Source organism: Equus przewalskii, chromosome 4 (assembly GCF_037783145.1).
Source record: "Equus przewalskii isolate Varuska chromosome 4, EquPr2, whole genome shotgun sequence".
In the NCBI taxonomy this organism is placed as follows: domain Eukaryota; kingdom Metazoa; phylum Chordata; class Mammalia; order Perissodactyla; family Equidae; genus Equus; species Equus przewalskii.
In genome coordinates this window covers 93,801,688-93,817,017 of record NC_091834.1, presented here as the reverse complement: position 1 = coordinate 93,817,017, position 15,330 = coordinate 93,801,688, and the positions used below count along the sequence as shown (strand labels likewise).

At 43.9% G+C, this 15,330-nt stretch overlaps 1 protein-coding gene across 1 annotated transcript in view; it reads right to left on the bottom strand.

Annotated features, from left to right (window-relative positions):
• TMEM178B (transmembrane protein 178B) overlaps positions 1-15,330 on the bottom strand; it is a 332,665-nt gene that overhangs the window by 161,266 nt on the left and 156,069 nt on the right. The window lies entirely within an intron of this gene.

Genomic DNA, 15,330 nt, shown 5'->3' with positions numbered 1-15,330 from the left:
AAGGTGAGATTCTTCAATTATCTCCACAATTCTGGGCATGGGGCTTTCACTGCTATCTTGGTGACTGGGAACAGCTGACAAAGGGAGTAAGGTGCTCTCACCTTTTTTATCATCCTCCTTTGGGGCAGGAATTGTGAGCCCTTGATGTCAATTTTTTTACCTCCTTCTGCACAGTAACGGCACATTTCTCTGTGTGTTTTCCAGCAGAAACAAAGAAAGGAAGTCAGCACAATCACTCAACAAAGAGAATGTTAAAAGGAACCTGGCAGCCATTATGGATCCTCACTCCTGTGGCACTGCCCAGCTTTTCTTTCAGTAAAGGGGGCACGCATCTTGGTTTAACCTACTTAAGAATGACAGACAATAGGCACCGTCTGTTAATTCCCGTTGCTTCTCATAAGAAAGGGAAATCTGCCACATGGTGATGACAGAAGACCTCAGGATCATAAAAAGATTTCCCAGAGGGTCTCCTAAAATAGGAGAAATGACCAGAAGCCATTTTGGTTGAGGTGATTGAGTACGAACACTCCTCCGGCTGCAGGAGATAAATAACGCTTTCCCAATATAGATGACAAAACTTTCTCAGAATCTAGCTTCAGCGGAGATATCAAGAATCCCGATCTCTCTGGAAGCCCAACTCTATTACATGCAGAACATCAGACAGATTCCTGCCTTGTCCTGCTGACAATTTTATCTCTCAAAAGGTACAGAAAGCAATTAGGAAACTGCTATTCTTGACAGAGTTCTGACCATCAAGGAAGAACCAGCTGGCAACGTGTAAGTGGCAGGGATCTCCTGAGTAAGTGACCACTTTATCTTGGGATGTGTAACAGCTTAGGGAGGGGACACTACACACACGTGGACATGGTCATCACTCACAGCCAGCATCTAACAACAGAAAGTAGGAGTGGCTCCTGCCTTGTGAGAGCTTCCAGTCTACATGGAAGATAAATAACATCCAAGGGCACTTTATCAGTGGTAAAAGAGAGGCAGAAAGGGCCAACTGTTGTGGAGGTCCGAGGAAGGAGGAGCATCTTGTGGAGTGGGACGAGGTGGTCAGAAAAGGTCTGCTACAGAAATCTGACTTGAGCTGACTTATGGAAGGTGGTGGTTTAGGTATAGGGTAAAAGAGTGTGTGAAGGAGGAATGCACATTCCGTGCCTGGGCAGTGGTTTGAGAATTAGAATGTGAACAAACGCATGTTTGGCATTGAGTTTGGCCCAGGGGAGGGTTCTTCTAAGGACATAGAAAGCAATGAGATTGAAGAGAGAAGGTACTATGTGCCTTCTAGGTGTTCAATAAGCCACACCTGTCTTCTCAGAGCACTGCCAAGGCCCTTAGCATAGGTCCCTGCAAGTGTATTTGTTCTAAATACCGTTCACCCCTCATCACACCACAGCTGTTGGGACTGGGGTGAACACGTGACAAAAGCTGAACCAAACATACGATTTCTCCCAGGAATTTGGGATTTGGATTCTCTGCTGGTTGGCTGCTTTATGGGTGCAGAAACTTAGAAGCTATGCAGAGACCATCTGCTCCTAAGAACAAAAAAAAAAATGCGGGATGGCAGTCTGCAAGAGAAGGATGCAGACACACAGAGAAAAGCAGGATGAGCCCTCTGCCTTGTTCAGTGCTGAGCCGGATCCCTCCTGGGGCAGGCTGCCCTCCTGTGCTGGAGTCGCATGAAAGCCCTGCACCCCAACGCATTCTTCTTTTGACTCAGACCAGATTGCCTGGGATCTGGGACTGTGCCAAAGGCCATGATGATGATAATGGCTAACATTTTGCTATGAGCCAGGCACTGAGCTGATGATCACTTTTATGTAGTTATCTCAATAAAACTATAGGTAGATACTAGGGACTCTAAGTAATCTGTATAAGATCACTAAGCTCCTAGGACAATGGCAGGGCCAGGACTGGCCCACAGACATGCTGGCTTGGGTTCTTGCTCTCAACTCCACCGCTCTTCTCCCACATACCTGGGAAAAGGGATGTGAGCTGCAATCTGAGCTTATGACTAAAGATTTTGGACTTAGTCCTTTATATAAGTAGTTGAAGATTTTTGAGCAAGAGATTGGTATGTGCAAGGAGGGGACAGGACATGGGAAGGAAGATCCTGGGGGTCAGGCCCAGTCAGGAGATGCATTTTTCAGAGTTGTCTGCAGATGCATTGAGACTAACTGGGAAAGAGATGAACACAAAACTAGAAGGATATCAAGGTTGTCCACCCGGAGGGATAAGAACCTGTCAGTCTAAGGGGGTGAGGATAGAAAAGTTGAAGAGCAACTAGGTCAGTAGCCAGTCCAGAAAAGCAGAGGAACAGGATGCAAGGCAAGGAAAGAAGGGAGAAGAATGAGCCAGGGAACCGAGTTGGCCAGCGCACGCAAGGAATGGCCCTTCTATGTTGTAGCTGGTGTTTGCTGCTTGGGTGGGGGCAGCTCTGCGGAAGAACCACACTGGAGCTCATAGCTTCAAAGGCACCAGGAGGCCAGAAGCCAGTCTGCAAAAGACTAAGGAACAAGTGGATGGGGAGCAAATGATGGAAAGGCAGGACTGTCAAGGAATGTGAGTGCGAACTTGAAAGGAAGGAGAGAAGACAGACAGTCGCTGGAGGGAATAGAAAAATCAAAGAGAGTTTCTTTCTTTCTTCCTATCTTTTTCTCTTTTCTTGCATTTTAAATGTTTTTTTTTTTTTTTTCTGGACAAGGAAGCTCTGCTTATCTTTGTAGGCAGAAGGTAAGGAGCCTGCAGCAAAACTGAAGCTGCAGCAGACAAGGCATAAAGGATGGTGCAGGGTCTGGTCCTGGGTAGGCACCTGGACTTTAGAAAAATGAGTTGCAAACATTAGTGGTGAGGAAAACAGGTAGAATTCCATGGTGAGATAGTCCAACAGAGTAAACTCTTCATGCGAGAAAGATTATGAAAGGTAAAAGTTTGGCTAAACAGTCAGAAACAATCCCAGAGAAGAAAAAGAGTGGGAGACATCTAAAGAAGGACACATGGGCACCCCATGGCTGTTTATTGGAGCCCAAGCCCTGAAGAGGCAGGTCCAAACATGGGGAGGAGGGGCCCGACCATGAGGGACTCATGCTCCACAGCAGGGACTTGGGGGTATCTGTCAGCAGAGCTGGGGCTTAGAAAGTGCTAGAAAACTTTTTAAAGGGCTTTTGAGCTATGTTTGGGGGAAAACAAACAGGAGAAGATGAATCCTCTGCTCTGGAAGATGACTTAGTGCTCACAGATGGCATAAAGAAGGTCAAACTCCTATTTTGTTCACCTTTCCTTAGGAAAATGACCTTGGGAGTGAGGAAGGTAAAATAAACAACATAATGAAGTAAGTGAAGGGGCTGGCCCAGTGGCGTAGTGGTTAAGTTTACACGCTCTACTTCAGTGGCCCGGGGTTCACAAGTTCAGATACTGGGCGTGAACCTACACACAGCTCACCAAGCCATGCTGTGGCAGGGACCCACACACAAAATAGAGGAAGATTGGCCCTGTGCTAACATCCATGCCAATCCTCCTCACACACAAAAAAAAGTAAGTGAAGTTCAAGAGGGTGAAAAGATAATAAGAGAGCAGTTGACTCCCTTAAAGGAGTTAACTATTCTGGCCCAGAACCAAAGGTGTGGCTCACAGGTGGGTGGTATCTGGGGAAGTTTTCAGAGATGCCAGTTGACTTGAGAGGAGCAAGTGTTGTCCAGATCGGGTGGGAGGAGGAGGAAGACACTCCCTCAAAAGCCCCAAGCGGACTCCCAAAATGGAATTAATTATTAAACTGGTGGCTTAAAAGTATTTAGAAGAGAACGTGTTAATCACTGGGGTTCATAAATGGGGCTAGATAACCTCATTTCCATGTTTTGAGAAAGAAAGGGTACTAGGCCACTACTTACTTCCTTATGCCTGTCTCATTCCAAAAAGGATTGGAGGTTGATTAAAGGAACACCAATAATCTACTGAGATGCTACAAGTTACAAATATATGAAAAAGGAAACAGGAAAAACAAAGGATAGGAGAGGCATAAAAATGGAGCCATAAATAAAACTAATATTAAAATGTGTGGCATAGAGTTCTAGCCACTCGTTAAAGTGAATTCTATTCACTTGTTACAGACAGACACTAATTTGACTCTAAGTGGTCTAGCAGGCAACAACAAAAGAGAAACATGATAGATTATTCACATCACACCAACGATGACATTTTAAAGTAGTAGGAAGAAGGGAGGAAGGAAAGAGGGATGTATGGAGGAGGGCAGAGGGACAGAAAGGTAAAGAAATTAAGAAAAGAAGCACAATAAATAACATTTCAGCATTTATTCACGCTTTTGGGGAGGAGAAGTGGGGACAGGCTATGGTGGAGAGAGAACTGTTCAGGGGACAAAAAAATACCTTAATAGGGGCGAGCCCCATGGCCTAGTGGTTAAGTTTGGCATGCTCCACTTCAGCAGCCCAGGTTCACAGGTTCGGATCCCGGGTGCAGACCTGCATCATTCGTCAGCCATGCTGTGTCAGTGACCCACATACATAGTAGAGGAGGATTGGCACAAATGCTAGCTCAGGGCTAATTGTTCTCAGCAAAAACAAAACCTTAATAACTTAGACCAGGAGAATCATGACTCCCTTGAAATAGTCACAATGCTAGTAAGAGAAGTGCTAAGAGGTCAATTATTGTAGGTTACAGAATCACACCTTCCATGGGCTTGCACTTCTTCACTGAGGACGTGAGAGTTTTGTATTAGGAACTCTATGTTTGAAGAGTTTTGGAGCTTGACATACTTTGGTTAAATCTCACTTCTCCACTTAGAGTTTTGTTTGCTTGGCCAAATCCATTAAACAATTTGCATTTTTGTTTGTTCAGCTATAAAACTAGCACAATTTTACCTACCTCAAAGAATTATTGTGAAAATTAAATTTAAAAAAAAAACAGCATTATTCCTGAGACTAGACCCCAAAAAAGCTTCTCCTGAAAGCCCTCATAAAGGGGACGGTGTGTAATTGTAACAAACAAAGACTTCAAGGACTTCCTTGCCATCAGATGTAATATATTACCTCCAAGAACCCCTTTAACACTCTGTTCCATGCTTTTTTGTAATTCAAATTAAATTTTGTTGAAACAAAAGTCCCAGTGCCATAAAGGTATTCTCAGTCCCCAAATGTTGGCCTGATTATTTTAAGCAATACTCAGTACAGATTAATTCTAGAACAAGATGAATACTAATAAAATAAACTGTGGAGAACTTTCCACATTCTCTTCTGAATGGCAGCTCAGGGGCCCACATCCTCTATGCTGGTCTATCTAGGGCTCTGCTTTGGGGAGACTCAGAGCCTGCTCATTCATGGGGACCAGTGACAGCATAATTCTCCCTGAGGTTGGGCAAGCCCATGTGGACAACCAATGACTCTAGTTGGGAAGGCACTTGGGAAGCCAGCATCCCTGTCTTCAGACAATACTGTACCAAGGTCACCCCGACCACATCAATGATTATCTTCAGCTGGCTCTTCTAAATTATACCATCTCTAAGGAAAGAAGTTCCACACGTACTTGTGCAGTCTGGCAGACTGGACCTTTTATCTCACAGCTAGTCCCCCAAAATTATGAGCCCCATAATCCTTACCTCTGCTGTGATCCATTCTCCTTGACTGGTCTCGGACTCTGCTCTCTGAACTATTCCTGACTCACTTAGCTTCCAGCTGAATTCCCACATAGAGTCATGTAGCCCCTTTGATGACACAGTTTCCCATCACCCTTGACATCCTTTAGGTAAGACTGACCAGTGCAGGCCCTCAAGGCCTATGGTCCATCTGATTCACTCTCCATACTGGATTGGAACAGACAGTGGTATATCGTGGTCATTCTTCTAACAAACCTCGCTGACCCAGTATTATGCTTTATATCATTCTGTTCTAAGTACTTCGGAATAAGACCATGACATTCTATGATAAATGCCACGTTCACTTTGAGTTCTTGGTAAAGATATAATGCAATCAGAAAAGGTCTAGAGAAGGGCAGCTAAAATTATCAAAAGACAGAAAAGGCTCCTTCATAATGATAAATTAAAGAAATTAGGAGTCTGCAAGACAAATAAAAATGTTAGGAGACAATGTCAAAGTTCTCAAAAAGTCTTGGAGAGGATAAAAATGTACTCGTAAACCAAACTACAGAATGCCAGACTGAAGCATCATCCCTTGACTCTTAAAGCAGACAAATTTAGGGTAGTTAGAAAGAAATTACTAATAATAACAATGAAACTGGTGACATCGAGAGGTGGTAAAGACTAAAAATATAAATTTAAGGAGAGTTTAGAGGAAGTCATGAAAAAATCTAAGTAAGAGCATTAAGAGGAAATTGAACATCTCTAACCTCTAGAGACAAGCTCAACTTCCAAATCACATGTCATGTTGACTACCAATAGCTGAGCTTTCTGAGCTGTAGGACCTTAAGCCTTTATGTCATTCAATTGTTGTGAGGATTAAATGGGTCCATCCTTGTATAAGTACTTTGCATGGTGCCTGGTACACCCAGCCTCAATAAATAGCAGCAGCAGCCATATGGCAGTAATTCTTACACAATTCAGCTGAATGAAGTGGAATCCAGCTCAAAATAACAGTTCTTCTGCTGAGTTGTTATTCTGTCTTCAACAATCAACAACTGCCATCTTTTCATAATCATATCCTGCTCATATCCATAATCATATCCACAATCACAGTCCTTCTTACCTCAACGCTTGCTCATTCTTGGGTATTCCAAATAAGCTTTCCACACTTAGAAAGATCTAGCTCTAGAAATTTTCCAATACCAAGATCATTCTGGTCTCAGAAAAAAATCTCTCTGTAAAAAATACATTTACATTAACCAATCGCCATGCAATCCTTCAGCCTAGTGACACTTGGTAAGAGAGCTTGTGTGCTGAGAAGTAGAATGTCAAAGAGCTTAAGTTGTGGCTACCTCAGGAAGGACATGCGAGATTTCAACAAATGTTTCAGACACTTGTCTTTGCAATACAACATGTCAAAAGGGAAAGATAAAAAATTAAAAGGTGAATAATAAGAAAAAGATCTCTAGACACATGCAAAATTACTAGCAGCTCAGAGTCCATCCACCCCTGGCTGCAGGAGACAGGATGGGAAATCTTTAAGGAGAAGGAGACCGTAGTTGGGACTCCCGTATCCCTCTGGTGCACCTCATAAGGCCAGGCAGGCAGCTTCCAGGAAGAAGACATTTCTGCTCTGAAATCCACCTTCTGCTTCCCCAATTTGTGAGGCTGGTATGATGATCTCCAATCCCATAGGTCACTCTTACCTTGGGCTACTGGCATATAAATGCTGGATTCCTGGGCCGGGGGCAAAAGCAACTACAGGTGGGAGAAGTTGGTTTGACTTTACAGCCAAAGAGCATTTTAGAGATATTTTGAACCAACCTCCATCTTTTGTTGATAAGCTGAGGCCCAGTGCATTAGGGAAAGAGCTGAAATGGAGCCTGGCTCTTCTCACGTGGTCGGGTCTGCGCCTGCCTAGGAATCATGACATCCACTCAGCCAGCTGTGTGACAGTTTAGCATCTGAGTTCCTCAATGCCAAAATGGGGATAAGAGTGACCTCCCTCAAGGAGGTATTAAATGAGATAGTTCATGAACTAAGCACAGTATCTGGCATCATATAAGCATTTAATAAGTTATACCTATTATTAGAGTTCTTCGTTATTATTACCTTTCCTCCTTCTCATCCCCATGCAGTTGGGGAGGAAGAATGAACAATGAGAACATTTTTAGAAGATATGCTGTCTGTCATTCCTGCATTTTCAAGTGTTCATTTATTTAACAGGCTGTGCCTTGATTACCGTCCTATATGGGTTTGAATTTACATTCACAAGTATGTTTGAATTTCACTGGTATTCCTCTCCAGGGAGTCGTACTATGTCAATACCTCTTATCCGATAAGGCTTAAATTGGCGTTGTAAAATACCATTTGGACTCTGTAACAGAATTGTAAATAGAGTGATAATTAACAAATTTCCCAATTATTTTCCCCCATTCCAGATTTATCAGGCACTGCATCTTCAGAGTTGTCTTTCACCCTCAGGAATGCAGAGTAAAAATAATGAGCAAAGGGGGGATAAAAAAGGAAAGCCCCACTGGTTACAGGCAGCTGGCTTAATTCTATGATTTATTCTTCATAGTTGAATACTATCTTTGACTCTTCCCTTCCATCCTTTCTTCGACCCACTGCCATCTGCTTCTCTCTCTCCATCCTTCCCATCCCACCAATGGATCCTTTCACACTGCTCTCCGTAAGGCCATGGTTGCAGAGGACTCATAATCACCCAAGGGCAATTTTCAGGTCTTATGGCCATCTCTATCTTTATGTTCTCTCCTCCCTTGGCACCTGGTGTCCTCCTGTTTCTCTGGACACTCCATCTTTGTCTAGAGTAACTTTTTCTCTGTTGTGTCTTCTAAACATCTCTTCTTTCTACAAGTACATCATTCCTCATTCCCTGGCCTAGTTCAAACCTCTATCATTGCTCATAGGACCACTGCCATAACTCCCCAACAGGTTTCATTGTCTTCAGGGTCAACCCCACACACCCTCCAATACTATCTCTACTCCACTGGCAAGATGGTCATTCAATAAAGCAAATCCTATCATGTCACTCTCCTACTTAATGTTTTTTTCCACCTACAGAATAATATCTAGGCAATTCCATGCAGCACACAAGTCCCCTCTTGATTTGGCCCTGCTAGCCTTCCCTGCCACATCTTCTATATTTCTCCACGCATTCCACTTGCCTCTCCACAACTTCATGCCCTTCCCTTTGCATACATGCTGTTCCCTCTGCCAGAAGTGCCCTCCCCCCTCCACCCCTGGCAAGCTCCACTTCCTCATAGAAGATTTAGCTCCAGGGTGGCTCCCCAGGCAGAGGTTTCTGTGCTCCTCCTTCCATGGCACATGGCACACGGGAACCGTCACATTCCTGGGGTTCATTTGCGCTTCCATCTTAGAATTCTCCAGAAAGCTCCTTGAGCCCAAGGGCCACGCCTTACTGGACTGCAGTCCCTGGTCTCTCACAGGCAGATGGTGCATGTCCGCCGCTCGATGTTCAACCTGATAAATGACTAGAGAAAACAGCTAAGTACTCCTTCAAAATGATATTTTTAAACCCCACAGAAGAAAAGATGTCAAAATCCCTGTGTCTGCTCACATGGTGGTGTTCTGGGAAGCTCTCAGGAAGAAAAGAAAAATCTTGTGGGTCTAACTGATGGTACCAGAGGAACAAGTCTATCCCTGAGGCGCTATTTAAATTCCACTCCGTGATTTTCTTTTTAATTCATTTTTCTTCCAGGTGCAGCCCTGCAGCTATTTTAAAACTGAGACTTAAAATAAAGTAATACTAATAGCTGGAGTTATCACAGGCTCCCGCAGTACCAGGGCGCCTTGAATCCAAAAGAAAAAGCCCTTCACGGAGTCTTGACAAACCACAATGTCTTCCCGGGAGAGAGTGGCGAAGGAACAAAACAGGGGGCTCTGTCATCAAAGGATTGTGCTTGACTTTGCAAAAGCATTCATTCCTAGAGTCCCGGAAATATTTCACTCTGGGCATTTAACCATTCGTTCTCAAAATATTAACAGTCTGAAAGGAAAGCTGGAATGCTGGGCAGGGAAACAGAAAAACACCGAGTGAGAGAAGTTTCCTCTGCATGTGGTCAGCAGACCATCTGGGTCAGCCACCTGAGACCCAGGGTTCTGAGCAGAAACGCAAATTCCAGGCCCCACCCCAGATGGGGAATCAGGATCTCTGCTAGGACACACAAAAAGTATAATTTAAATGCATGTTTTCTGGAAAACAACTCCATGCTAAAGAAAGCTGCCCCAGGAAATGGAGTTTTGTGAGTGGTGCCCAGAGATACAGCCCCGCCTCTGACCTGCTTGTGTCAGCAAGAGCCAGGGCTGTTTCTCTCAACTCATTAATGAAAAAACTCATGCTTCAATTACTGGCCTGAGCCAGCAGGGAGTCCAAGATATGAAGGCAGCCCAGCCAGGGAACTTCCCCGAGCATGAAACTGTGCACATTTATTGTTTGGTCGGCCCAGCCCCCTTCCCTTGTTCTGGGAACAGCACTGACTGTCCAGTTCAGGGGGTTCCTTTCTCCTCATCTCCCACCCAAATGCACAGCACAAAGGTGAAAGAACGGCTGACACTATCTCCTTCATCAGAGTTACAGTCGGAGTTACACTCAGAGTTAGGGCGGAAGGATGGGCATCTGATGCAGGCTGGGCCACTTGGAGTCCCTCCTAGAGGATGAGCCCAGGAAGATTGGTGGGCAAGGCCCCAGCTGCCCCACCCCTGGGCTTCCCATGCCATGGGAAACGTACTTGTGACCAAGTCCACCCAAATTGGGTTTCTGCCACCCTTCTGAACAACCAAAAGAGCCCTCGAGTATGACACAAGGTCATTCAAGGTAAAAATGGAGTTAGTTTGAGGGTTTCCACTTCCAGGATCCCAGATATGTATCAGATGAGAACTCATAAATCCGTGGAGGTCTGCAATGGGAGGCCTCCAACAGCTACAGAGGGTGATCTAAGAAGCGCCCATGATATTTGCTCACAGCCAGCTTCCCCACAGGCACCTTAGTTATTTTCAGCAAGTTGGTCACTGCAGTCAGACTCGGGATTCACAGGTGAGACCCACCCTGGCAGCATCTGCCCTCCTTTCCAGCCAGCCCACCGCGTGAGGCCGCCTACCAGCCTCACAAACCCAGAGCATCCTCTTTCCCAGCCAGGAGTACGTAGCTCTCTGAGTCCAGCTCCTAAATTAGAGATTGTCTTTCTAAGGGAACATCCCCTGCTGCCCAGGATGAAAGTGGCTCTCTCCCCTCTACGAATTTCCATAGCATTTGTTGTGCCGACCACTAATTTAGCACTTTTTATACTTCATGACCGCCTTCGAGTCAGAAAGAGAATCGGACAGTGTTTCCCAATTTTTAAAATTTCACAGACCCCTACAAACCTCCCATAAAAAGAATAACAATTTATTATTTTGCTAAGTAACAATGTTTTAAAAATACAGTACAATCTATTAACACCATCCTATCATAAAAGAAGTATTCTCATACCAAAGAAAAATGAAAATCACCTGAAAGACATAATCTCAGAATAAATAAATGAAAAGTTGACTGTGTTGCCCAGGCCCCCTCCTCCTCTCACTCCTTCTTCTACTTTATTTTTTCCATGTTGCTTTGGACCGGAGGAAATGGCCTCACAGACCAGCCCCAGTCTACGGAAAAGCATTTCTGAGTCACTCACCTTGGAAGTTCTCTGGCCCAACCACCCCAAACAAGGACCTTCCCACGATGAGCATCCGACCCCTGACATTAACAACAGAATCTTACCTTGGTAGATGTTTCCAGGTTACAAAATGCTCACACATGTTCTACTCTCATTGAATTTCACTTAATTCTCACCCTAGGCTATCATATAGATGAGAAAGCCAAAGTGCTCACCTGCTCTCATTGTTATATACATTTTTCCTTATTTGGTGCCCAGTTCTGCCTCCGTGTAACATCCACTCTTGGGCCCTTAATTTACCCTTTGGAACTTTCCTCTGCCTAGTTGTTTTTAAATTTCACCCTTAAGTCCTTTCTTCTCCAGCTAATTAGACCGCTTTTAGTTTTTTCAAGGATAGCAAGATTCTATCTGAATCCCTAACGCATTCCACAGTGCCAGTGACATGGTGGCTACTCAATAAATGCTTGTTGAAGAATGAAAGGATGAACTGGTCCTCATTCAATGTGATTTCCAGACCCCCTCACTTTCCTGGCCATGTCCCTCAAGAGGCACTGCAATCCTTTAATATGCCTCTTAAAAGGTCATACCCAGAACTGTGTGCCATGCACCAGGTGGGCTTAGCTGTGCAGAGCGCCAAGGCCCCTCAGCCCTCTTGCCCTGGGCACAAAGTCTTTATTCATGAAGCTTGAGAATGTATTTGCTTGCTGGCTGCCATTTTCATACTACTGACTCCTATGAGATTGAAGTCAACTAAAATCTTAGATATTCCCAATTCTGAATTTCTTAATTGGCATTTTAAATCCAAAAACCTGCCTTTTACATTCAGCCATATTGTATATATTTTCGTTAGTCAGTGTCTTCTATTCCTATTTGACTCTTCATTTCTTATCTCTCCAACTAGATGTTAAGGTTCTTGAGATGGAGTCTTATATACTTTTATGTAAAGAATAAGTGTAAATGTTCAGCATGGTCACACTCAGCAGATATTCGATAAATATGTGTCGGTTCATTAAGCTCCACTTTTATCCTAATAGCCCCCCAGACGCTCAACTTCTGATAAATCACATTTAAGTTCCAGGGGTTAGACCTGAAGACTTCTTCCAACTGCCCCCTTGTTACCCACCCGTTTCCAGCTCCAACTCTTACGTGTCTCCATAGGACCTGCTGAACGTACCCAAAGCAGCCTGCTTCCATACAGACACACTCTGCTCTCTATCTGACCACGCCCCTCCCCAGTCCCCATCACTGCCTTCTCAGAACCCACTGCATTCCCCCGGTGTTCCCTTCACATTTCTAGTACAGTCCATCATGCAGGAAAAATATCTGGAGCAAATCTGTGAACATTCAGATTAACCAAGACAGAGGAAGAATCATCATTTACTTTAGAATGGGATTCTCTCTACATAAAGGTTTGTCCTAGAATTTATTTTTATAAAAGGCCCCTTTAGTGTATTTAAAATATGACTTGACGTGACCATATGTGGTTAACATGCAGCTTTCCATGAACACATCTGTCACACAGGGAGATGTCTCAGGACCTTCACAAAGAATTGCTCTCTGCAGCAATGCTGTTTCCACACACACGAGCCAAAGACCTTGAGATACACTGTGTCATTGATTGAGTGATAATGAATTCTGTCCAACAAATAAGTATGTATATAAGAAGTGCTTTCTCTGCACTCTCTCATATATTGCAGTTTTTCCATGAACCTTATAATGGAAGTAAAGAAATCATAGAGCCTCATATCTGGAAAGGACCTTGATTGATTGACTCACATTATGGGCAAGGAAAATTAAGCTAAGCAGAGAGATTTATAACTCCTTTATTCTGCTTTCAAGTACCAATAATTCTTCAGTGAAACTCATCCATGAGCATCTCTCTGGAAGCTGAATATGGCGCCCCCATCTGAACGGTGCCTCCTCTGGAAACTGAAGATGGCGCTCCCATCCTTCCCTTACAGGTTGAAAGGACTGATTATCTCCAACTATTTTATAAGAGAGGCTGGACATCATTTCCCTTTCATCTGAAGCTCCTAAAGACAAGTGGCGTGTTTCATGGCAAAATATTCAACTATTCAACACTCTGTTACAACAGAGTAATCTGGACTCCCCATTGAATATCGTAGTAAAAACTTCAACCATATGTATTTTTATTTAGATATTGCTTTGAATTTGTCTTCTCTTGGGAGAGGCATTCTACTTGCACAGGGATTTCTGGGGATCCTCCACAGTTCCTGGGACAGTACTGAGCACAGGAAACTTTTGGCAGACCTGCATACACACTTATAAGTGGAGCAAATAAGGGAATGAAAACATACGCACAGTCTCTCTCCAGTCATAATTAATGGTCATCCTGCTGAAATGGTATCTCTTTAGATGGCTAACAATCACTGCTCTCTTATTTGTAGAATGCTGTGTTTTGTTTTGGTTTCCTAATTATGTGTTAGGTCAGTCTCTTATTTGTGCCTTAGTATCTCTACAAAAATATCTCAATTTCTCACTCACTTGTTATATCCCAGGGACCCTGAAGGTTTGAAAATGTTGTTTCTGTGTGTGTGTATTTTTTTAAATACAAACTGTTGTTATTATGTCTGCAAGTCATGTCCCAGAAAGGGAAGCACGTGTGCAGCTCAGGGTGGGATGGCATGGGGAGCCCACCAGCGAGGGAGTGGAGGAAGGCTCTCAGAATCCCTGACATTAGGGGCAGAAAAGAGCCTGTGCCTAGCCACATAATCCCCAGCATAAGTGGTCCTCAGGACATCTGGTAGAATGACCCAAACTTGGGTTTCAAAATGGGAATATTGTTTTTTCCATTGAGACAGCATACTTGATACGAATGTTATTTACAGATTTGACTTTAGTAGGTTTAAGCCATTTTTCTTGTCTCCAATAAATCGTTTCATGGAAATAGCTACATATTATTCTTTCTTTGTTTTAGAACCAAATCACCTATTAAATGGGGGGAGGGGAGTGAATTATGTTAGTAAAATCCTCAAATTGCTTTGCACAACATCAATTCAGCAAAATGCATTCCTGCCTTTACAGTAATGGCCCAAATTTAAGGTAATATAATCAACAACCAGGATTTGTTGTACATGTACTATGTGGGGATGTATGCTAATCATTACAGGAGAAGCAAAATGCACTAGAAATTGCCTTCTGGGGATGTGCCACCAACTAGAGAGCAGAGACATGAAAATGAACTGTAAGGTGGTGAATGGTAAGTAGTCTGAGCTATGTGAGGTACAGGAGTCCATAGAAGAGCTCACTTCCATCTCGAGTGTCCACAGAAGGGCTGGTTGTTGAGCTGGCCACTACAGCGTGGAGGAAAAGATGCCTGAGCAAGGGGACAATGTGGACAAGGTCATGAAGGTAAGGCAGAACAGGAAAGTAGTGCATAGTGGGAAAGCAAGTTTAAATCCTGACACTTATGAGCTTTGTGACCTTGGGTAAGTTGGTTGACTTCTCTAAGCCTCCATTTTCTCACTGTTAAAGGGGGCACTAGAGGAACTCAGCTCACAGGATTGTTGGGAAGAGTAGAGGAGATAACGTAAGTGAAGCACTTAGCAGAACCACACTTGGAACAGAGAGTAAACCCTCAGTACACATTAACTACTGTTATTCTTGCAGGGTTGTGAAAGAGCACAGGCAACCCTTGGGTTGAGCTCTATGCCAGAGCCAAGATCAATGATGGAAGAACCTTGTTTTGCAACAGCAATTTATGGCCAGAGACAGGAAATGGGTCATGGAGCTCCCTGGTGCACGCCATGAAAATGAACATAAAGTGACACAGGAAAAGGTGGTCACGGGCAACCCCATCAGATTCTTCCCATGCAGTGGGGCCCACCCAGTGGCGAGTACTATAAATGAAGTCAATTCACCCTTGTCCAGCTCCTAAACCACTTATACTCTTTTAAAAACCTCATGAAAGGAATGTCAGAAGGAAATCAATCCAGGGAAATACTTGAGGAAGTTGCCTTATGATCGTCCCCCTCAGGAAACCACAAGAAACCAGAGTCACTGGAGGCAGAGACAACCGAGAGTAATTGCTGGAAG